This window comes from Sebastes fasciatus, chromosome 22 (assembly GCF_043250625.1).
Source record: "Sebastes fasciatus isolate fSebFas1 chromosome 22, fSebFas1.pri, whole genome shotgun sequence".
In the NCBI taxonomy this organism is placed as follows: domain Eukaryota; kingdom Metazoa; phylum Chordata; class Actinopteri; order Perciformes; family Sebastidae; genus Sebastes; species Sebastes fasciatus.
In genome coordinates this window covers 10,968,640-10,993,855 of record NC_133816.1, presented here as the reverse complement: position 1 = coordinate 10,993,855, position 25,216 = coordinate 10,968,640, and the positions used below count along the sequence as shown (strand labels likewise).

Genomic DNA, 25,216 nt, shown 5'->3' with positions numbered 1-25,216 from the left:
TGACACTGTGTATCTTGTGTATGTGCTCTACTTCATTAAGCATGTATCCAATCAGTCACACACACACAGCAGCTTGGCACGTCACGCCGCAGTCTACTCCCGGCCTATAACCCGTCTGTCAGTCAAACGGCTGGAGTTCATTAGAGACACTGAGAGCCGGTGACAACTCCCCACGGATCTGACCTGTGTATACAAACGCAGGTGATCTGACCCTTCTAGGAGGATACCGCCACGTAAACAGAGATATTGTGTCGCTCGAGATGAGGAAAAAAAATACGAGCAAATACACTCAGAGATCCATAAAAACAGCCTGCGGGATGCGCAAGGTCTAAACAGAGAGGCAAGTAGGGGGAAAATTGAAAAGAAAACACTGCTTTTCTGTTTCGGCTGCAGGTTGTTAGGAATTAATAAAACACCAGCACATAAATCGAGCCTGGTGGCCAGTTAGCTGCAGTGTATTTGTGGCTAAAGAGCTATTTAGATTCAAATAGATCACATTCAGCACTGTAGAAAGCTACTCCCAAGCTGCAAATGCATCGTCTGGTTTACAGATGTATGCTACACTGAAGGTCAACGATGTGATTTCTTACTATCGCATTGCTGGCTTGAAATTCCAAATGAAGCACGTCGCAGATTTAATAAAGCAAACAAATGAGCACACTTTTTTAATGCGAGTACCACGCATATCAATCTTCTTCAATTCATTCAACTGAATTAGATCGGAAGGCGGCGGCCGCCCCAGAATGGGTGTTATCGTGGGTAAACACAAGTTAAGGAGAATCTGTTGTGTGGCGAAGAAAGTCTTAACTCTATCCTGTTAATAAGATTAGAATGTGAAATATTAATTGGAAAAGGGCTTAATAATGAATGGTGGGGGTATTAAAAATTGAATTAATTCAAATTCCAGCCATGAATTTTTAAAGGTACATTATGAAGAGTGCACCAACAAGCCATTTCGTTGATGTAGTGCCGCGACGACGAAACTTAAGTCCCACCTACCGCTCATCCATTCATTTCCCCACATGCTCAACAGACGTCTTTAGGAAAGACTAACGGCCAGTTTGACAGCAAGGTGAATCAAAAGCGCCCCCCACCCCTCCTCCCTACCTCCCTCCATTTAGCATTAGCGCTCGCACCTCCCTGTAAACTGATTGCTGACAGGAGGCGAAAAACGGGCCCAGGGTCAATAATTTAAGGAACTTGAGGCTAATTTTAATCTATTACCCCGCTATGTGCATACAGTGTGTCAAAGGTAAGGCCGGCGAGGGATCCGTCATGTGATTCATACTCCGGGGGAGAGAATTAGTTTCATGACACATCATAATTTAATACATTTTAAGGAACTCAGCATGACTTTGCCAGGCTGATGGAGGGAAGGGGAAGGAGAGGGAGAGAAAGAAGGGGGAGATGAAGAACGAGAAGGATATTAAATTATGGAGCACCTTAACAGAGCAATCTGTCTTAGGGAGACATGATTGCTTTACCGCTGTGGATTGATGATAATCTGTTTGTAAGGGGCCTTGTAAAGGCTACAAAGGGCTGTAATGGGCAGAAACTCCGGGCTCTGACTCGGACCATAACAGACCAGCGGATGGATCGCCTATTGAGTGCATTTAAATCTAAACTTTAGAATTCAGTACCACTTTATAATAAGGTGTAAATTATAAGGGGGCTTCGGTAATGGTAGCCTACGGTATAGTGGTATTATTAATGATTAATAAATCATATGTTAATGGTTTATAGGGCCAATACAATAACTTATTGTGGTTGCCGGATTGTTAGAAAAGTCAACAAAATGTTTTAATTAACATTGATTAACACCGAGTTAAAATGAAACAAATAATTATCACATAATAATGTTAATAAATAATGAATCATGCGTTGTTTTCTTTCTGGTATGCTATCGAGAAGAATTACAGCGTTAGACGAGTAGTCACACGGTCCTGTCTGGAAGGTAATACCAAATTACAAAACTCTCGCAAGTTGGTTAAGGTCAGGCATTGACCTCGAATAGTTACGTTTAGACATTGACCTCGCATAGTTAAGGTTAGACATTGAACTCGAAGGGTTAAAGGTCATGGGCAGCAAGTCTCGCAAGTGTTTTTGGAAGTTTTCGCAAGTTTGCAGGTTACCTTCTAGACACAACCTACTCTCAGGGGTTTTTGCCAACATTGTGACCCATATGATTATTACTGATCTTTCCATCCATTATCTGTAACCGCTTATCCTATTCAAGGTCACATTCACACCTACGGGCAATTTAGAGTCAACAATTAACCTAACCTGCATGTCTTTGGACTCTGGGGGAGAAACCTGAGCACCCGGAGTAAACCCTCGCTAACACGGTGGAGAACCAAGCATTAATAAGCATTAAGCATTCATAAATGTTACAAGGTGCAGATCAGTATTAATCCATTCATAAGAAGCTTTTGGTTCCCAGGTTGTGAGAAAAACCCATTTGTCTTAATACATATTTAATGAACCCTTAATTAAGAATAACAGAAAAGTGAATAAGTCATTAATTAAAGGTTTCTCACTTTGAGCTATCAGGATGAATTAAAGAGGTTAGAGGATATATATCAACCACATGGATTTTTCACAATATAGCAATTTTTTGCTCTTATTAATGGCTTATTACTGACCGATAAATCATTAATAAATGATATATTAACATGAATAAACATGTTATAAAGTATTCTTAAAGTATGACTCATTAGGACGATATCTTGAAGTTTTTGAAACATGAAAACGATGAACTAAAAACTCCCTTCACCGTCTTAAATCCCAGCATGAGAGCGCGGCGTCTCTCGCCTAAAGTACACTTGAAGTTACACTCTGACAGGTAAGGTCAAGCACCCTTTTTCCTTTCTCTCTTATTTCCCCTCAGTCTTTCTATTCACCGCAGTCACACAGGCTTTGTCTCGCCCGTGTTCATGCCTTGCAGCTCGGGCTGTAGTGGGGAATAGTAAACTAGCCTATCGTTGCCAGGGCTTACTTCAGAGAGCGGGAAGGCTTTGGCTGTCATAGGTTCTCAGGATCAGAGCCGAGAGCGGGGACACTTCATTTGCCGGTGCTGAGGAGGAGAAGAAGGTGGAGGAGGAGCAGGAGAGGGGAGGGGAGGTGTATGCGCCAGGGTCAAGTGCTGTGGAAAAAGCCGGGCAGTTATCCAATAGAGCTTTGCTCTCCTCTCTGCTCTCTGTTAGTGTCTTATGCAGCCCACTCTGTCCTGAGGCTTTCTAGGCTTTGCCGGTTCTGTTGTGGCAAGGGCATCCTGGATCAGCATTTGAAAGGCATTATAACTGGAAGAACTTGAGCCGGTCTGTTAAACCTGCAACGCATCAGCAATTCATGAGGTGTAAAGAGGCCCCATCCGAGGGGAAGCAAAGCATATGGATCAGATGACTTTCTTGTGGAAATGAACAGAGATCACCGCTTTCGAACGCGGAATATCGAGCGGCGTGGGTTTAAAGAAAAAAAAAAAAAAAAAGGGTTCTGAATGTGACAAATGTAAGGGAATTAAAAGGAATCTTGTCTCTCGTGTGCGACTTAATTGCTTGCGCACGCTTCTTCATTTCAGAAAACAGAAGGGAAGGCGCTATAATATTGTGCCGAACAGGTGCTGTAAACAAAACCGTAAACGCAAACAGTTTTACACTTTCAGGTAATGTGTTAGTTAGTGAGCTGAGAAATTGCACGTTAGGGGTAGTGTTATATGAAAACAACATTCGTGGAAAGAGTGAAGGAGTTATGAGGGAAGGGAAGGGGACAAGGAAAGCCTCTCGACTTTCTTTCTTTAAGTGGATTCACACTACACCTGCTGTGGCAGCCCCTAGTGGAAGTGACGGACGTTGCAGAACCAAAACGGGCTGCTTGACAGGCCTATAGGAGCTAATCCCTCCTCACCAACAACCGCACACAAGCTATTTGTCAGATCCCACTTTCCCAAACTCACTGGTGTGACCCGGGCACACACAGATCTGGAAATAGGAGCTGGAGGGGGAAAAAAAAAAGTGCAGGAGGATATAAAGAGGAGAGAGGAGATCAGAGAGGAAAGAAGTGAGAGGGCAGAGAGGAGGAGGAAGGAAAGCATTATCAGCGGGAAGGACGGTAGGGGGGAAGGGGATAACACATAACGCCTCACTGAGCCATACAGTGGGAGAGGATGTGGTCATCTGACAAGCTGGAAGCCCACCCATCTGCCTCCTACAAGCCAGTCTGACATTACCTGTCAGGTACCAAATGCTGATAAAAAATGTCTTTGGTTGATAAGATACATCAAAGTCAACCTGTAACTTTTTGAGGTATTAACATTTCGACTGCCTCGGTTTGCCTGTACTTTGGGTTTTTTCGCTTGCTGTTTGTATTGTAAAAATGTGACCGTGAGCTAGTCCCAGTCAAGGGGGAAACAAATGGCTCTGAATTTTTGCCAGTTACTCCATATATGACGCAGTAGCATCTAAATCTAAACCGTCAAATACTCTTGCTACCTTGATGGCCAATAGGCAAAATGCCAGTTATTCCCATGTGGTGACTGACTTAATGATTAATTACAGACTCGAGACACTGTATGACTAAGTTTAAAATTAAAATCTAAATGTGCTCTTGTCACTGTATTTAATGGTTAACGGAGTAGATGTGCTGTTGTATGAAAATGGCCTTTAAAAATGTTGAATATTTCTTTCAAAATTTCACACGTATGTTCACCCCCTCTTTGTCTGTCATCTCCAGTGGACAACCTCTGGGTGTGAAAAGCGAAGCCAATAAGGAAGTGCCCTTCAACGTGCATTCTCTTTAATAGCCAGCAGGGGGTGACTCCTCTGGTTGCAAAAAGAAGTCTGATTGTATAGAAGTCTATGAGAAAATGACCCTACTTCTCACTGGATTTATTACCTCGCCTAAAAAAAAAATTGTATTCAGCATTTGGTTGTACTTAGCCCCACCCTCTCGTGTCACTTCTGGTTGCAAGAAACCAAGATGGCGACGGCCAAAATGCCAAACTCAAAGCTTCAAAACGGCAGTCCACAAAGCAATGGTTGACGTCACAGTGACTACGTCCACTTCTAAAATACAGTCTTTGGTCATCTACAACAAAAGGATTATAAAAATATATATTGAATTCACAACCATCATCAACATAAAGAGTAGTTTGACAATTTGGGAAATACACTTATTCACTTTCTTGCTTAGAATGTAATGATGTGTCATGTTTATGGCCTGGCAATAGGGCTACAGTATAGCCATGGGTCTTTTCTTACTGCAAAAATATTTAATTTGAATATGAATTATGAGCTCCTACAACCACTTAAGCTTGTGTGGCAAACATTGCTATGTGTTAGCATACAGACATGAGAGTTGTCTCAATCTTCCCATCTAACTCTCAGCAAAACAGCTAGTGGATTGCCCCAAAATGTTGAACTATTACTTTAAACAAAAAAGAAATCGACTGTGTTTTGTATTTTCAAAGTTTCTCTCCATCCTAATTTCGACAAGGTGGGCGTCTTTGCTTTCAGTTTGACTAATTTCTCAAGTCGAGGTCATCAGCACCGCCATATGTCATCTTTCATCACCGTGATTACCAGCAGCATCACACGAACCATCATCATAATCATCAAAACACATCACAGCTCCTAACATTAGCCATTAAGACCTGTTCACTCGCGCTGCCTCCACAACATCCTGATGAAGGTTAAAACCTCAATGTCAGCCGTGCGTCTCGGGGCTTCACGAGAACAGACTGCATACCCGCTGGAAATCCCCGTTCCTATTCCCAACCAGCCAAAGCCCGCGCTCGCTGCTCCCCTATCCCCCAGAAGCATTCCAGGAATCTGTTCTCTTTTTAATTAGCTGAGCTGAGAAAGGGGATTTTTTTTTTTTTTTTTTAAATCCAGGCTTGTAGTTTTCAGTAAGCGACAGCAAACAGCCCAGACAGAAGCTATTGATAAGAGTGAAGCAAACATTATAAATGATAACAGACTTATGCAGTAGACATAGCACTAGTGACATTCTACAGTAGTTTAAAGCTGCAAATGGTAACATTTTCATTAAAGCAGCAGTAGGCGAGAGAAAAGTTATCTTTATAAAACGGTCACTATATCCTGACAGTAGTCCATGAGACAGGTAATCTGAAAATAATCATGTGCCTTTGTGTCCTCCGGTGCTCCTAATTACATCAGCAAGATTTCACAGCCCGGAGGAAAACAACCAATCAGAGCCGAGTTGGGGCCTTGCCGATTCTGAACAGCTGTCAATCAATCGCGAACTCCGACCAAATGGTCAAACTAGACAGGGCTGATCAAATATGAATCAAGATTCTGTTACTGTAATGCCTATTTTTCCACCTCAAATATTTTCAGAAACATCTTGTAGTGTACTGTTTAGCCGTAAAATGAGAACGTTGAATGTGACTCGGCAACCATGTTGAGATCAGTTGAGGAAATACCAAGCACCGCCCACAAGCCTAAGCAAATGTTCTCATTTTACAGCTAAACCGTGCAATACAAGATGTTTCTGAAAACATCTGAGGAGAGAAATAGGCATTACAGTAACAGAATATTGATTCATATTTGATCAGCGCTGCCTAGTTTGACCGTTTGATCGTTGTTCGCGAGTTGCCTCCGTTGAATGAACAGCCAATAGGAACGTTCTCTCTCTGAAATGACCTGTGATTGGCCAAAGTCTCCCGTCACGGGCTGGACTTTTTAAAGCCTGAAAACAGAGCCATGAGGAGGTGCAGAAGTCTAGTTATCTCTCAGAACACTTGAATTACAATATGCTGAAAGGTTATTATGGAATTTTTGTCCAATGATGCCAAAAACATTCTGCCTACCATCGCTTAAAATCAAACCCTGTGTTTGACACTTTTTATGGTCTGCATTTTTTTTTTCAGCAAAAGCCATTAAATGTATAACTACCTATACATTTCCATTGTTAGTGGCGGAGTCCGCCATTCCCATGCTGGATTAACCATAAGAGTTTCACAGGAAACAACTCGGCATGTAATCCAGCATTGCTGTTTTTGCTAATGTTTTTGTAATAGGATCAGTTAGTGGCTCCTGATGTTGCAGATAGACTTTTTATTATTAATTAATTATTTGTAGACAGTAAGGTTAATACCATTCACTGGAAAATAAATCAAGATCTGTTGATCTCCAAGCAGTTTGCTTCACTTTGTTGGTTTCTTCAGCTCCTGCTTTAAGTGCATGGATGTGTCAAGTGATTTCACTGAGCCATTCTTCTCTTGTAATTGGACAGACGACACTTCCCTTTTCAGCAGAGTGGCTTATTAACCCCCTCATAAACTCCCCTTGTTTTTCTTCGGTTGTTTTTTGGCATAATTACTTGGAGACATTTTCTTGATTAAAACTCTTGGAGGGGAAAGAAAATTGCCAACAGCTTAGTTTATTTTTAATTTTTTTAAAGGACGAGCGTTGAATGGCTCACGTTTCCCTCTGAAATAAATGTTAATCTCCGTTCCCTTTTTTTAAATTAAAATTGTCTGTGTTTCTCATAAAAATGAAGAATCTGTGTCTTTAAGCGAGAGCAGATGTGGAAAATTATAGTCGTAGTATGTAGTTACAAAGTCCAAATTAACAACAGAAGCAGTTGTTTAAGAGTATTGCTCTACATGAATGTAGTGGCTTGAAATGCCACCCGTTATCTACAAACTGTGCAGGTAGATAAAACAGCCCGGGGGGAAAGACTGCCTGTGTGTTAATGCCGATTCTGTACGGCTTTTATCACATAAGGAAAATGAGACCAGCTTGCAGAAATATGCAGAATGAGCATACATTAGGCAGGTGCAGAAGAAATCAAGCATGCACTTAAAGGGAAACTTTGCAGATTTTCAACTGGCTTTGTATCGTTCCAATGTGGGAGGTGTGTGCTAATGAACAATGTTCGACTTCTTTCCGTGTTACCAGCGCCGAGAGTTCCCCACTCAACGTAAATATGCTTTTCTAATCAACCATCCAATCATTAAAAATACGGAAAATTAATACAGACAGGATCATCTGAACATGATCCGTATTAAGCTATTTATAGCATAATATTTACATCAGTAAATGCCATATGTCTTTTTACCACTGTGCCATTAAACACATTCATTGTCTTGATTATGATTAAAGTAAATCTATATGTTGACAACTTGAATTAGAATGCGATTTATGGCAACAAAACACACTGTATTCTTCCACATATGAGGCAGTATGATTTGTTGTCGTTGGCCTGAACTTCAATGTTTTCAAAAAACATATATATTTTTTAATTATGGCCACCAATTTTTCTGCAATACCTATACAATGTTGACAAATTCTACATTTACCTCTAGTAGGGGCCATTATTAGTGGCGGAGTCCGCCATTCCCGTACAGGATTCAAGTCGTCATCTCACATATTCACAGGAAATGAGGGATGCATTGTCACTGATATCAGCCTCACTGTTTATTGATCACTCCCCTTACAACATCACATCAGAGCAGTATTAAAGGTGCAGTGTGTAGGATCTGGCGGCATCTAGTGGTGAGGTTGCAACCAACTGAAACTTCCCCCGTGTGCCAAGCGTGTAGGAGAACTACGGTGGCCGACGCGAAAACGTGAATTGCGCTATCTAGAGCCAGTGTTTGGTTTGTTTGTTCTGGGCTACTGTAGGAACATGGCGGCCGGCTCTGTGAAGAGGACCCGCTCCATTTGTTGATATAAACGGCTCATTCTAAGGTAACGAAAACACAACGATTTTTATTTCCAGGTGATTATACACTAAAGAAAACATACGTATTAATATTCCATTTGTGCTAATAGATCCCCTTAAATGTTTCACATTGTTCCTTTAAGTTACTGCCCAATGCAAACTGAACATTTCCTACTGCTGCTGCTTCACAACACAGTATGTCTTTTATTGTGAAGCACTAACAGGAAACGCAATGTATTTGTCACCAATTAAAGCCAACTGCAATGGTAATTTTCTGCATTTCTTTTTGGTTTCGCAAATCAGTTTCAACTCATAAAAAGAGCCAATTATTATCTGAACTCTTTATTGAAACAACACCAGTTTGTTTGGCTGTACTGCATCTGTACTGGCATCTCAGCTGGGTTATTTCCTGCAAATCTCAGTTTGAGAATCATTGTTCTAACCTTTCTAAACGAATCAAACAGCTAATGTTCCCGTTAATGTTGCAGATTTGGAATACAATGCGGTAAAGACGCTTAGTGAGAATGTGCCCTAGGTGTAGACATATGTTGGCCCTTTAATTGACGCCGTGACTCGCCAATGTCGCAAAGCAAGCATCAACATCTGGCAGCAGACTTTAGGGGGGCTCAGAAACACTGGTGGCACTGTGGGGAGGCTCAGGAGGCAGCCTACCTTTTACACGGGTCGTCCATTCATCGTAGCAAGACCTAATGAATTCAGATGTTTGGGGACGATTTGGGAAGGATGGCAACTAACACAAACAATCACTGCTGTTAATAGTTATTTGTTTTTATCCTGATGACAAAAGCCTTAGCACGTGAATACAAAGTTCATAATGAACACAAGTGATGCAAAATGGGCAAGAAATAAGCTCCGCTAATGGTTACGACGCTGCAAAAATATGATCCAGGGTGTGTTTCATGCCTCCTCACTAACAAGCACATCATTTTCAAAAGTGCACAATGGTGTCAAGTCGCCTGGGATGATCCCCCCTTCAACGAGTGCCGGGATTACTGTAAGCTGATTTTCCATAATTTACCCTCACCAAGTGGAAAAGCACAATCCGGATTCGCCTTTTAACTCCCTCTCCTTATCTTGTTCCCCTCACGTCATTGTTGTCCCAAGAACAAATATGAGTTATGTCTGAGAGCCTCGAGCTGTAAATGGGTTAGTTTTCAAGTTGGCAAATTTGCATTGTGGGTCAAATCCATGTATTAGGGATTCGGTTGATGCTCTAATAGCATGCAGTTTTTTGTCTCTTTTTTTGTAGGCTTGACTTTTTAGGAACGACACACTGTAACTGTAAAACATTTCCATATTTTCACCTCTTGTTTAACGTCTCCGAGAGGACAGCCTGCGATCCCTATTATTTTCTTGCTGAGTGGATTCTCCTCTGAATCCGGACCCATCTCACACATGTGCTAATAAGACAGATGACACCGCTGTTTTGGGGGGACTTGCGTGATGATAATGGAGCAGCAATTCCACACATTCACAAACAACCTCCTGCAGACAGTGTCGTGCCGGAAAAATACAGTACTTTCTGTAAAATGCTGAGCTCCACATCGCTGCAGCTATTACAAACACTTTGTCTGGAGGACAATAACATGGTGTCAGAAACAGAAAAAGTTACTTCCAGTTCTACAACGGCTCTTTTGTGTACACATTACAGTCCAATGGTGGGGAGTTACCCTGGACTAGATATGGCTGCTGGTTCAACCTTGTTTAGTTACCTCTACGAGAAGACAGTGATGAAATTAGTAACCATGCTAGCGGCCAGGCTGTTCTCATACACCGTTTGTAGCTATAACTACGAAAAGTAACGCACTGAAATTCGTATATATCCCAAAAAAATCATTCATATTTAATCCACGTGATCGTGAACCAGTAGATAAGAAGAAAGAGCGACAAACATGGCATAGGGAGGAAGTCGGGGAGGGTAAAAAAAACGTGGTGACCGCTGTTCGCATCCCCAGTGAAACCAGAAGTCAACGTTGGTTTATTTGCCACATAACTTCCGTATTTAAATTACACAACTTCCCGTGGTTATTTTAACGCAAACGTTGACTTATCTGCCACGTAACTTCCGTACTTAGGTAATGCCACTTCCGTAGTTATTTTAACACAAACAATTGATTCCTAACCCTACACAAGTAATTGTGTTGCCTAAACCTAACCGACTTGTTTCCTCTGAAGACGGAAGTTTATTTTGAAAAGACTGTAGGCATGTAGCTAGTGGAAATTGACACCTGTTGCTGGACATTCACAGGAGAACGGACGAAAAATGAGGAATAACTTTTCATAAGATATCATACGCTTAGTTGGTTGGGCTGCCGCTTGTCTAATACTTTGGCTTATAACCAAATACCTGCTAAACCAATCATATTTCCATCAGCCTCAGCTATAAGTTGTGTTAATGCTAATTAGCAAACGTTAGCATGCTGACATGCTAAACCAAGATGGTGACTGAGCATGGTGAACATTATACCTGCTACCTGCATCAGCATGTTAGTATGTCATTGTGAGCATGTTAGCATGCTTACGTTAGCATTTAGCTCAAAGCACCGCTGTACCTAAGTGCAGCCTCACAGGAGCAACGTATCCTCATACAACGGTTCGTATGATATATTACGAACAGTTATTTCTAATTTTTCGTGCGTTCTTCTAAGAATGTCCAGCAACAAATGACGCACGTGTCTATCTCCGCACGTTACATGCAAACAGTCTTTTCAAAATAAACTTCCGTCTTCACAACTTAGTTAGGTTTCATCAACAAAACTACATAGTTAGGTTTATTAAAAAGCTCGTGGTTTGGGTTAAATAACTACGGAAGTGGCGTTACTTAAGTGCAGAAGTTACGTGACAGACAACGTTGATTTCTGGTTTCACCGGTTTTTTGACCCAGTCATCCACCCTGACCACCTCCCTATGCGCCTTTTTGTCGCTCTTTATACTTCCTGGATCACAATTATGTGGATTACATACAAATTGATTTTGTACGAGATATATATACAAATTATTACAGTGCATTACTTTTCGTAGCAACGAACGGTATTTGAGAACTGCCTGCATGTTGACAAGCTAAACCAAAATGGTGAACATGGTAAACATTATACCTGCTAAAACGATCAGCATTTTTGGCATTGTCGTCATGAACATGTTATGCTTATGTTAGCATTCAGCTCAAAGCACCGCTGTATCTTACACAGTGCAGCCTCATAGAGCTGCTAGCATGGCTGTAGACTCATATTCTTGTGGTGAGGACAGTTGAAGATAAAATGACATTAGCTATCTCTTTGCACCAAACACATGCTGTTCTTTTATCCCTTTCTCTTTTGTATGGGAGAGAGAGAGTCAAACAGAACTCATCGCATTATTTGCTGTGAACTGAGGACACGTTAAATCATCAAATTCTGGCAGAAAGTTTGACATGATAGTCTCTCCCAAACACAGACAGACAAAGAAACTGGCATGAAGACCAGCCAGGCCCCAGAGCAAATAGTGGATGTTGGCTCGCGGTGTAGACTGCATCACCTTCCAGCATTTGTTATTGTTTCTTATTACGGCCCATATTTTTCATCAGCACTCTCCAAGCTGTCTCTATCTCTCTCTCTCTCTCTCTCTCTCCCCCTGGGAGTGCTTTAGAGAACATTTCCAGGCGAATTGGTCAGTCCTTTTTCAGCTTTGTTCAATTTACCATCACACTCTACTCTATTGACTAGTGAAGCATAGGTAAAATGCACTGGTTCACCTTGTGCATTTTTCATCCAGCAAGGCATTATGCTGTCTTCTCTGCCTTTTTACCTACCACTGTATCAGCTCGGCTGCTCTAGCTGTGTCAGCTGTACTCCACTGCCTTCCTTTCACGCTCACATTAGTCTGATCTTAACCTATGGAAACATCCACGGTAGAATTCAATCGAGGCGCCCAATCAGCCAATTACACCAACACGTCCTTAGGAGGACGCTGTTGGTCTGATGCAATCTTTACCGGCCGCGGAGTGATGAAGTGGGGAAATAAGCCGTCATACATTTGCAGTGCCAGCAGTTATTCTAGCATTAGATCAATCTCTGAATGATTGCTTTGTTTTGGAGTGAAACAAAAAGCGTCCCATTCCATTTTTATCCCTCTTGGGTGCAGTAGAGAGGCTGGTTCTGAGTGCAATCTGCAGCAGGGAGATGTTTTTTTATTTCATTTAAATACCAACAGCGCTATTAGTTTGGAATAATAGAGATACCTGAATGGGTTCTGCACTGGAAATGGGCCTAATTGTCACTATTAATTTCCAAATGATAACTTGCATTAAAAAGACATTTAGGGACTGCGCAAAAGATGATTAGAGCGGGGTCAGAAGAAAGGGTATTTAAAACATTTATTGGGAGAGCAGCGGAGGGTATTTTATCTTTTTGTTTTTCGGGCCAGATTGTATTTAATTCTTCCAGTTTATTCGAGTTTATTGATTTATTTATACCATATGAATAAATAGATCAAATCATTAACTTTCAGGTGCGCCAGGGGTCATAAAAAGTGCATATGCGGAGGGAAGTTCATCATCTGCTCTTCCACAGTTAAACATGCAATAAATACATTCATTTGGTGTTTTTGGTGAATGAGAGTCCAATATTTACTCTCTTTTAACTCTGCTTTTCGACTGGATTACATATGTCTCTGTCTTTAGCTTCTAAATACTGCACTGTGTTTCACCAGCTAGTTGCTAACTGTGTCAGTCTGCTGTTTGGTGCCGAGCAGGTGATGTACAGTGGGTTTTTAGTAGTTTCAGTAGTGTAAGAAAATATCCATACACATGAATATCGCGATTATTATGTATTGTGATATCGATTCTCCAAAACACTATACATTATTTTTAATTAACCTCTTATAAATCCAATGCTATTTGATCTTTCGGAGGTTGTAGCTTTAATGCTATAGAGTGAACATATTGGCATCATATGGAACTAGAAAACCTAAGGAATCCATTGGTACAACATGTCATACTAGCATGTTGGGAAGTAGAGTAAATAACGCTTAAATTTTAAGCTGCATTTTGGTGAGGAAAGACTGGCATGGCCATCTTCAAAGGGGTCCTTTGACCCCTGACCTCAAGATATGTGATTGAAAATGGGTTCTATGGGTACCCACGACTCTTTACCCTTTACAGACATGCCCACTTTATGATAATCCCATGCAGTTTGGGGCAAAAACCATGCAGTTTTTTTGCATGCAGTACAAATGTGTTTCCTGTATCATGATAAATATCGTATCGCTGGATTCTTTCCAATACACGGCCCTAGTTTTTAGAGCTATTTCATTGAAAACAGCTGCCTACTGGGGCCGAAAAAACAACGCTATGAGAGCGTTGAACTAAAATCGCAGATGTATGGGCAGCACAGCTAAACAATGAGCTGTAACTCACTATAAAGCTCTGTAAAGCCGAGGGAAGCTGCAGAATTGGGATGCTAATTGGTTCGTCACTACGAGCGCCCCTTTCACATTGTCACACTGTTGTCACATATAAAGCTGCAAAACATTTAGAGTTTCATTTCATCAGTCAATTGGAGTGTCGAACGCTTCTCTCTCGCCACCCAAATAAGTTTGGCACAGCCCCTGACTGTATTAGTGTCCGACTTCAACTTCCACTTAACTGCCACAAGGTTACAAACAACAACAACAACTACAGGGCAGTGCATACATCAATTAAAGTAGTAACAGGACGGCTTTGCTCCAACGCCATTAATTGCCAGTAAAGTCTAGGGGAGAGCATGTAATTGGCATTTAACGCCATTGATAGCAGCATGTGTTGGTATTTAGCTGGCGGGGCCACAGAAGGGCCATGCGGAGTCAAAAATTGTCAGGGTGGTGGCGAGCCAAATCCTGCAGGAGCTGAGGCATGGCTCAGTGTGATTAGACAGGGTTCTCATCTCGGTGCCAAGCGGCGAGGACACCAAGGTCAGACGTGTCGTACCAAGTGAACAGGCATGGATGGGGATGCTGCACAAATGGGTGTGCACAGGTGCTAGTGTAAATAAACTCACTCAGATCGTCAAGCGGGTCGGGCAGGGCGCTTCTTTGATGATCTTACGTGTGTTCGATTGATTTATTTTCTCTATAATTGGTTGATTACTTCGACAGCTAGCAAAAGGTTTTAGCCGTAGCCCGGCCCTTGCCATCTGTTAATCAAACACAGGTGCAATTTAGAGGCATATCTTATGTTCATGTGTACAGTGCGTTTCCAAAAAAAGCTGCATTAATAATGTATAAAGGTGCTAATGTAGGCACCTATTAGGGCCTGGACACAATTACTGCCAGGAAGGAGAGAGCGAAGGGACTTCCCAGAATAACTTCTGAACTATTAAAATGTCTTTTTCCCAATTGGATAAAAAAAAATAAAAAATGCTGAATTCATAATGAAATAAAAAGCGAGAGTGAAAAACAGTCTCTGTAAGTGGTGACACGGAGCAGAAAGACTAAGAGGAGCGGCAGAGGTTGATTTGCTGCCAGGGCACTTTTGGGGAAATCAATACAGAATATGTAAACGACCCATTTCTTTCAAAGCTGCCACTGATCTGAATGTATATTTATGTGTAATTTGATTTTCAAAGTCAAATATATTGTATTGTTAAGGTCACGTTAAGGTCACTTAACTGAAGTCGGCAAGCCTGAGCCTCGTAAATGAGATTAAAAGTGAGATGTTATTTAGAAATGATGAAAGCTGGAGATGCAGGGGGGGCAGCACATGCCAAGGCCTAGACAAAGAAATAAGAAATGCAAGCATTGTCATTATTTTTCTCCTCACACGGTGCTGGGGAGACAGTCGGCACGCCTTTGCTACCACTGTTGCTTCGACTTCATTCCATTTATTTTTCATCTGTCTGTAAATGCCTCCAGCGCTTCCCATCTGGATTAGAATCTGTCTGTCCATTTTCCTCTGTTACAACACTGAGATTACCGTGCAGCGCTGTGCCTCGCCTCACAATCGGAGGGGGTTCAACTTTTCGAGTGCTGTAGAAACAGATTTGGGCTTTTCAGGAAAGCGCCACGCTGGGCGCTCCCCGAAATCCCAGCAGGTAGCTGCTGGCTTGACAAGGCTGGAGCTTTTCAGTCCCCTTTATTCACTTTATTACGTATGCCAATATTAAGCTGCCTGTGTCACTATGACAACAGGTTTGTAGGTGACGGTTAAGGCACCTGTTGAAAGGTTTTTTTTGCAGGAGATGCAGCACACATGGTGAATAAAAATGTGCGAAAGACAAACGAGGCCGGAAACACACAAAGGTAGCGACAAAGTGCGGCTCGCCGGAATATTTACATATTTCTACAGTCAGAGGTTACCCAAAGACCAATGCTGCTAGCATTAGGGGTGTAAGAAAATATTGAAAATATTGAGTATTGCAATATTCTGTTATGTGATACTGTACTCAAAAACATTTTTTTTTAACTTTTATGCATATGGCGGTGGGTTAGTTATACGAGTTTTTCTGAAATTAGATTTTAAATCTCAATATATCACCGTGCTTACAGTATCGCATTATATCTCAATATATTGAATCGTAACCTCTGTATCATAATATGTATCGTATTGCCAGATTCTTGCCAATACACAGTCCTAGCTAAAAATGCAAAAAAAACAATAGATAAAACTACTTGGTGTATGTTTTTTTCCATTCCACCCACCTAATATAAAGCTGCAAATCAACTACTATTGTCAGAGCTCTTTTAACTCACAGTCTCTTTTACCCAAGTGGTTATATTGCCTGTGTTACAAGACACAGTTTTATTGCTATAATCTTGCCCACCAAGGCTATGGAATCTCCAGCTCTTGAGAATGTGATAGGGTGTAACAAAAATCTAAAAATCAAAGTAGAAATAACGGCAGAGATGAAAGAGGAGAGACTGAGCGCCCTGCCTGATCAGTGTGTGCCTGGTTTCTCTCCTTGTCTTTTCCTTCCGCTCACTCTCAGGGAAAAAAAATTGTCATGATGTGATTTTCTCGCCGCCTATGAAAGTATAAAATAAAACTTCCCTACGTCTTTCCGGTAAATGTGACAACCAAAGCAGGGTTCACGCAGGGATATGATCAATGACTGGCGAGGTGGCAGGCGCCAAAGAGCGCCTAATTGAAATGAGGCTCACCGGAAAACCTGCCGGGGTTCGCCGTTTTTGCGCTCGCTGAGCCCTCACGATCCTCCGCCCGTCATCTGAGAGCAGCACGGAGCACCAGCGCTGGTGTTTTCTTTAGGCAAAATTTAACTAAATCACGTATATCAAAGAAAACCTCCAACCTGGTAAAACTTTTTCATACCTAAATGTCTATTGTCATCGTCACAACGAAGTCCTCTCCTGCCTTTTCCACCCTTAAACCTCCAGATTACTGCTGAGCTCCCTTCCTTCCTCCAGTTCATCTTCTCAGTGTGGAGCTCTCTGTAGGAGAACGAGGGCTTGTGGATCCCTGCAAACCATTTGGCTGCAGTTTAAGTCAGATCTTGGATGACTCCAAAATTTTAATTCTTTAATTACAACTTGCAATATTGACAGCCAGATTCGATTCTCTAGCGGGATCTATTGTGGGGGCATTCGCAACAAATGTGAAGCGAACTTTTCGCGCGGCGCGATTACATTATTATTAGTCGTTTGAGTATTCGTACGAGTTGAAATATTTCAAGTCGAGCGAGAAATTCATGTGACGTTGTGTCACGAAAGCCTATCGGCGATCTGACGTCGCTAACATCCTGACATTGCTGAAACAGAAATGGATTAAAAACACATTGTAGCCATCTGAGGGTACCCAGAGCTCTACAACAGTACTTCATATTTTCACAGAGACCGGACAAAACTCTGTGTATGAATGTATGTGTATAAACCCTACACTGTCTAAAGTACAAATATAACACAAAACATATTAGCAGCCGTATTTATGCCTTTTTTTTACTCAGATTTTATGCATATGGTAGTGTGTTCTTTATACTATTTCCAAAAATTAGATTACAAAAATCGATTCTTGCCAATACACAGCCCTAATGTTGAGTTTTGATCCTCAGTGTGGACAGACCTGACAGAACCTGAATTTAGTCTTTTAACAAATCTGCATTATTATTATTATTTAATTGTTTATTGCAATTCAATCACAGCACAATCTGTTTATTTGGGGTTTATACTGCTGTGGCGGCATGTGTCCTGCTAGATTACAGTGAATGCTAAGCACCGCCTGGGTGACGTTATGAACAGATACGACGGCGTGCGATTTGCCAACTATCATGGGCTTCCACAACATGTACAAAGCAGAAATAGTGGTTATTTCGGCCACAGTTGAGGAGACGTTTTTGCTTCTCGTTTGGTGTGAACGCAGTATTAAGGCACCTAAACTCAGCAAACAGAGATGTTACACCAGAGTTGATTGATTTCTTCTTAAATGTTGTGATAGTTTACTCTAAGCTAATGTGCATCGCATTGTGCCTCGCCTTTGTTTCACTCTCTTTCCCCATCCCTGCATTTCACTTCAGTTTCTCTGGGACCTATGTTCAGTACATTGTGCTCCCGGACTAGTCATGGTTTTAGGTAGAAAACATAGAGACGCCTCGTCACAGATGGCACATTTGTGCTGATAGCTGCAACCCCTGTGGTCTGCAGTCATGGGTTTGCAGTTGCAGGGGGAAGTGATTGTGTGGTGTATGAATAAAAGCTCCTCCTAATCTTCCATCCAATCTGCAGAAAATCAAGATCAGAGCCACTGAACCAAATCTTTGTTTTCTCTGCTCCCCTCAGTGCTCCTGAGGAGCGGAGCTGTCAGCGACGAACAGAGAGACGGGGTGAAGGAGAGAGGAGCGAAGGGAGGGGAGAGGAACACTGAGGGAGAAGGCATGCAGTGAAAGTGTGGGGAAGAAAGCGGGAGGGCGAGAAAAGCGGAAGATGGACGGAGGAGCACACTGTGAGTGCTGTCTAAGGATGTTTACTAAGCCAGAGAAATGACCAGGGAGGAAGCCTCTTAGAGGATGGGGGGAGAGGCATGAGCAGGAGGTGAGCAGGGGAGGATAAGAACGAGAATTAAGAGAATCCTTTACAGCCAGATGGTGCCACTGGGCAGGAAATGGTGTCATCTGTGCTCCGTTGCGCTTTTGCTGTGATTAAGGAAAAAACGGGAGGCGAAAAATGCATATGCAGACGTGATGAACAACGTGCGGTAAACAGAAAATCCTCTGCTGAGGCGGGTGCCAAAAATTAGCTGACGACCAGGAAATGAAACAAATGAGCCGGAGAGGCAAATTAAATGCTCATCCTGGACACGAGTCGTCCCAGCTGAGAGGCAAAACTTTTTTTTGCTCACTCATGAGGTACGATGTGCATTTATCATTATTTTGATTCCCACCCCTCCCGACGACTCGTCAAATACAGACGCTTGGTCAGCGGCCCTATACGCTTCAAAGTATGGTGCTCCGTGTATCCCTCTAGCATCAGTTTTGGACGTATCAGGGACGGCGTGTCAGTTTCCGCTTCGTTACACGCATAGTGTCTCTTCAAAATAAACTTCCAACATAGGTTTACTTAAAACCAAACTACTTGGTTAGGCATTAACGGTGCAGTGTGTAGGATTTGGCGGCATCTAGTGATGTGGTTGCAGATTGCAACCAACTGAATTCCCCTCGACTTGCAAAACTGTGGTAATGCCATTCATCAGAGGCCATCCTTACCATAATAACACTACTTTAGGAGCAACGGAAATCAGACGGCGGCTGGCGGTACCACGGTTTTGCACTCTGTGGCTCACGTTACCGCAGTTTCACAAGTGTGTCGGAGAACTACGGTGGCTAACAGGTAACGTAAAAATGCTAAAGGCTCTCTCCAGAGCCAGTGTTTGGTTTGTCTGTTCTGGGCTACTGTAGTAACATGGCAGAGCAACATGGGCGGACTCCGTGAAGAGGACCCGCTCCCTATGGAGATATGAAGGGCTCATTCTAAGCTAACGAAAAGAATGATTAGTACTTTCAGGTGATTATACACTAATGAAAACATAGTTATGAATATTATATTCCATTTCTAATAGATCTTTGAAAGGTTACACACTGTCCCTTTAAGTACGTAAGTTTCTTGGTTTCACACGGAACATGAACAGCGGTCTCCTGGGTGAAAGTCCTGTGTTTGTTTGACCTATCCGTCCTCATCTCCCACCGCCCCTTTGCAGATTTTTCATGCTGTTTGTACTTTGTCAGTTGACCATCTAATAATGACGCAGATGGCTTTACATTGGAGTTAGTTGAAAGCCCGGTGCATCGCACACAGACGCTAAAAGGGGTGCGTCGGTATCAGACGCCGAGGAGCACTAAACCAATTGTTGGTATTTGAAAAATGGGGAGTGAGAACGTGTTGCCCTGGCCTACAGGTTGTAAATAAAAAGGCAGCTACGTCATGACAATGATGTAATCTGTAGCCGGTGAGTAACCTTGACTTTGTTGTTGTCCACATGAAACAATTAGAAGGTGTTGCAAGGCTATACTGGCTGGGATTTGATTTATACCAGATCACATTACCTATTTATGGCTACAGGATGCAACTTTTTGCCTGGAGGCAAGAGCTGTTTTGGCATCCCCACCTTCCATTGCCTTAGTTGGTCAAAGTTCGCAGCCCAAACAGCTGTCACTCATCCTGATATGTCTGTTTTAAAACAGCATATGCAGTAGTCTTGCAAGGACGTAACCGGCATCTATAAGCACTCTCCGTCCACTTGATACTCGCAGCTCAGCACTCGGCGTCTCAAGCATCAATGAAAAGACAATGTCAGGCAGAGTGATTCACGCAGGGATTCAGTAATAACATGTATTTGTTGTTCAATTTCAAAAAACACTATACCAAAATGAAATGTTCCTAACCCTGATACTACAGTAAAATAGGCAGTCTGCGAGATTACAATCAGCTTTTCTGCTTCCTCCCTGAAAATGAGATGTTAAACAAAGAACTACATGAGGTCTAAAGGGTTTAAAAAAGAGAGTGCATGGCACCATTTCATAGATAAACAACTGGCGACTTCCTTTCTCACCTCCTAAAGGCAAAAAAAAGTAATTTCTGAAGTTTGTCATTTCAATCTGCACCGCTTGCTGTTTTCTTTTCCCCCCCTCTCCGTTCCTCTTTGCCCAAATCGGACTTTCATGAATAGTGACAGCTTCTGTGCTCAAGTAGAGGCGTCCTGCTGGCTGAGAACGGCTATTTCTTTTTTTTTTTCACCTCACCTCAGTGGTTTACAACTACAGAGCCACTAACTCAATTTCATACCTGGAACCCAGCAGACACTCTGGGATGTATACACTGCACCTGCAGAGTTGAACGGATACTTCCAGATTAACACCTGAACACATTTCACCTGAGCCTCTACGCTGAGATTATGGGATCATTTAAAAAGACTCACATATTGTAGGAGGAAAAAAATCTCAAGAAATAGCATAAACCCTTTGAACTCTGCGATAGAAATGGTCCACCAGTGCCTACATTGGTATTTTTTGCTTATTGTGATGTCATTTCTTGGAGTATCTTCAAATGCTTTATATCCCTAAAAATCTGTACAACCTAAACTAAAAGGTTCTATAAAACAATGACCTATAATAATTGACAAAAGTATTGAAATTGTGTCATGAATAAAAAATAAAATATTTATACAAAAATCTGACATGTTTTTTCATAAAATGTTAATAAAAAAACATCCAAAAGATCTCTAATGTAGAAACATGAACAAAATATGTCTTACCCCTCCGTAAATTATTCAAACGATGCAAATTTTTTAGTTTTTGAGAAATTATCTTTTTCATTATGCTCATCATGAACCGATCGAGTGCAAAGGCGGTTTGATAATTACGTTATAATATAAGTATAAGTTTCGTTTCATTCCGCGCGCAACATAGTGCAATGACATCATCTCAAGTGTACAACGTGATGACGGAAAAGGACAGAAGCCTGAGCTTTACGTTGCAAAAAGAATGAATGCTCTAACTAGTACGGTTTCTCGACAAAAAAACAATCTCCAGCTGCCATTGCGGCGCACCACCACACGTTGGCACCACGAGTTTTGTACCGTGCGTAACGTAATGATGTCATCACGAACATACATGATGAAGCGTAAGACAAAAGCCTGAGATTTCTGCTGCAAAGACAATGAATGCTCTAGCTATTATGGTTTTTTATTTTACATTAATTTAGACAGGATCATGCAAACATCGATCTTCCTCTGCCATTACGGGGCAATACTTTGGCGCCACTGCGCATTGTCACAACATATTGTTCCGTACATAATGTAATGAGGTCATGACGACGTACGACATGATGACGCGAAAGAAGGAAGCCTTAGCTTTCCGCTGCAAAAACAATGAATGCTCTAGCTATTAAGTTTTTATTTTTATTTTACATTGATTTAAACATGATCATGCAAACAACAATCTCCAGCTGCCATTACGGGGCAATACTCTGGACGTACTCTGCACGTTTCAACATGTTTTGTATCGCACGTAACGCAACGTAACTGCAAACAAATTATATTATATTTTTTATTTGATATTGATATAAACAGGAACTTAATAAACTGATACATAAAGCCAACACTTTCTGCCCTCTAGTGGTCAGAAATCACCTAATTGCATCATACAAACCACATCAAGCACACATATTTTTCAGCTTGATCAGTTTGCCCATCCACTGTCGCACACACACACACTTCCAACCAGAATCCATTCAGCGCTCCACAATCACTTCTATCAATTACACAAAGGCCCCCCTCTATCCAGCCGAGTGCTTACCAAAGCATGATCTATGTGCAAATGCTTGTGTAAAGTAGCCTCAATAGCTGTCATCCCTTATTGTATACAGTGGTTAGAAACAGATTACCTGCATTTGTATTCCGAGCCTGCAGCTAAACAAGTCCAGAGAATATTTGTGCCCTCTTTTGGCGCCTTATCTAGTAACAGAGACGAAGCCGGCTCGACTCCGGGACGGGACGGGGGGGACACATTCCCGCCACAAAAGAGCAACACACTCGGCTTCACCAAGCTTTCCCTTTTGTGTGTGTGCTTGTGTGTTCTGGACAGGAGCTAAATGGGTTGTAGAGTGCCAACAATGTGCGAGTGTGTGTCCTACAAAGAGGTTAAATGGTTCGTGGAACAACACCGCCCGACTATGTGTGTGTGTGTACCCTTGCGAGGCGTGCACGTTGCTGTTGACAGATGCGTTTTTCTGCTGACAGCCGTGATCAACGGTGAGCACCTCTGGCTTGGCACCAAGCTATTACTTAATTCATTGACATTTTGTGTAATTGCCTCGGGGCAGTTTGCAGAGGAGGTACGGGGTTCTAATGGGATTAGATTAGAGAAATACAATTACCATTTCACATAGAAAGGGAATCATCTTTAAGCAGCTCTGGGGGAGGCGGAAGAGAGAGAGAGCTACGTATATATGTGTGTATATTCAAGAATTAGTCAGAAGAAGAAAAATATTTTTTTTGTCTATATATGTATGTGCACCTGCGTGATTATGTGTGTGAAAGTGAGCTTTGGGTTCCCCCCTCCCTTTTCTCTTTTCCCGGGTTTATCATGGTGGCTTACCGTGGCAGCCTCAGAAATGGCCTGTCAGGGCTCTTGGAAATGTCGATGTGCAGATAATGACATGTTGAAAGCCCCGAACCACCAGCTTGTCACCTGCTGGTAATTGGTTCTTCTACCAGTTTATTGTCTCCAGCTGCACTGCTCATCACTGATATTCCTATTTTAGAAACAGAGGAAGAGTGAGAGATAAATATGAACATTTTCATATGGTTTTTGGAGAGGCTGCAGGTGCACATTAGCTGATGAGTATATGTATTTTTTGCACTCATTAATGATTATTTGGCGCGTCCCTTTTGGGTACACTGTAGTGAAAAAAAAGCAGTTTACTACATTTAAATTGTTGAAGAAAACATGGGGCACTTTATTTATCTTATCTCGCCAGTGGTGTTTCCAACTTTGCGGGTGCTGAGCAAGATAACCCGAGCAATCCCCGAGCTGTTTCAATATTTTAAACCATAATCAAACGTCTTTTGGCATTGAGAAGATTGCATTGAGTCCAGGCTTGGCATCAACACCACTGAAGTTTAATCTCCTGTGAAGGCAGAGCCTCTGTGTCGACTTTTTCCTTCTTTTTGGGGGGGGGAGAGATAGGAGAATCACATGTTACACAGCAGATATTGAGCTCCGGTGCTGGACATTGCCCTCTGGCTGCTATTGCATGGAACATAACTCGCCTTTTGTTACAAAGGAAGCATTCCCTCACCACCTGATTTGCAGCATTGGGCACGGAAAAGCCTTGAGCACATCTTTGTCATTTTAAAAACCTGTTTGCATTCCCTATTTTGTTGTTGTGTCAGTGACTATGTAGCACACCTGTCTGCTACACATCTTAACTTAGCACATTCAAACTGTGGTGTAGTGCTAAAACGCTAACAGTCATTGCTGTTTTCACCACACAGAATCATTATCATTGACTGGAAAACACATACGCAAACAAAATGTAATTCAGCCTATTCCTGCTTAATTAGCATAAAGCTTTTACTTTTTCTGTTTGGAATAAATGTAGGGTTATTGCAGCTAGCATTAGCAGCAATTGCCATCATTGCTGAAAGACATTACAAAAACACCTCATTGCTGCCTCAAGACCTGAAGATATCACCACACATTTCGTTAGTTAGCATTAGGATTGTCAAACGATTGACATATTTAACCGCAATTAATCGCATGATTGTCCATAGTTAATCACAAATTAATCGCATATTTCTTATCTGTTCAAAATGTACCTTAAAGGGAGAATTGTCAAGTATTTAAAACTCTTATCAACATGGAAGTAGGCAAATATGTATGCTTCGTGCTAATGTATTTATATGTTTATTATTGGAAATCAATTAACAATGCAAAACAATGACAAATATTGTCCAGAAACCCTCACATGTACTGCATTTAGCTTAAAAAATATGCTCGATTCATCCTCATCAATTGTTGACCCGTTGAATTTTTTAGAGGTTAATTAAAAATCACAAGTCGTGTTGATGTGTTAAAGAAATTATTGGCATTAAAACAAATTTGTGTTAGCGCGTTATTATGTTGTTTACTTTGACAGCCCTAGTCAGCAAAATTGCCTATTTACATATACAATTGAGTATCTTGATATAATTTTTTGTGATACTGTATCAATTCTCAAAAACATTGTATCAATTTTTAGTGGCAGACTGGTTCATTTTGTGCTATGTTTTGATGTTGGATGTAACAGGGACTGGGATAAATGTCAATGCAGAAAAAGTACACTTTCTTTTACTCAGATTTTATGCATATGGTGTGTTTTTCCTTTTTTACTATGACAGTTTTCCTAAAATTAGATTTAAAAAAATCGCAATATATCTTCTTGCTTCGAGTATTGCAATAAATCGCAATACATTGAATTATAACCCCTGTATCATGATATGTATCGAATTGCCAGATTCTTGCCAATTCACAGCCCTATAGTCAGGACGCCGTTATCAGCTGTAACTACTATATGA

At 41.6% G+C, this 25,216-nt stretch overlaps 1 long non-coding RNA gene across 1 annotated transcript in view; it reads right to left on the bottom strand.

Annotated features, from left to right (window-relative positions):
* Window positions 1-23,408, bottom strand: part of LOC141760878 (uncharacterized) — a 160,733-nt gene extending 137,325 nt beyond the window's left edge. The window contains exon 1 of the long non-coding RNA XR_012592477.1: window positions 23,256-23,408. This is a non-coding gene — a long non-coding RNA (uncharacterized LOC141760878). The remainder of the gene's footprint in view (window positions 1-23,255) is intronic.
* Window positions 23,409-25,216: the final 1,808 nt, after the last annotated feature.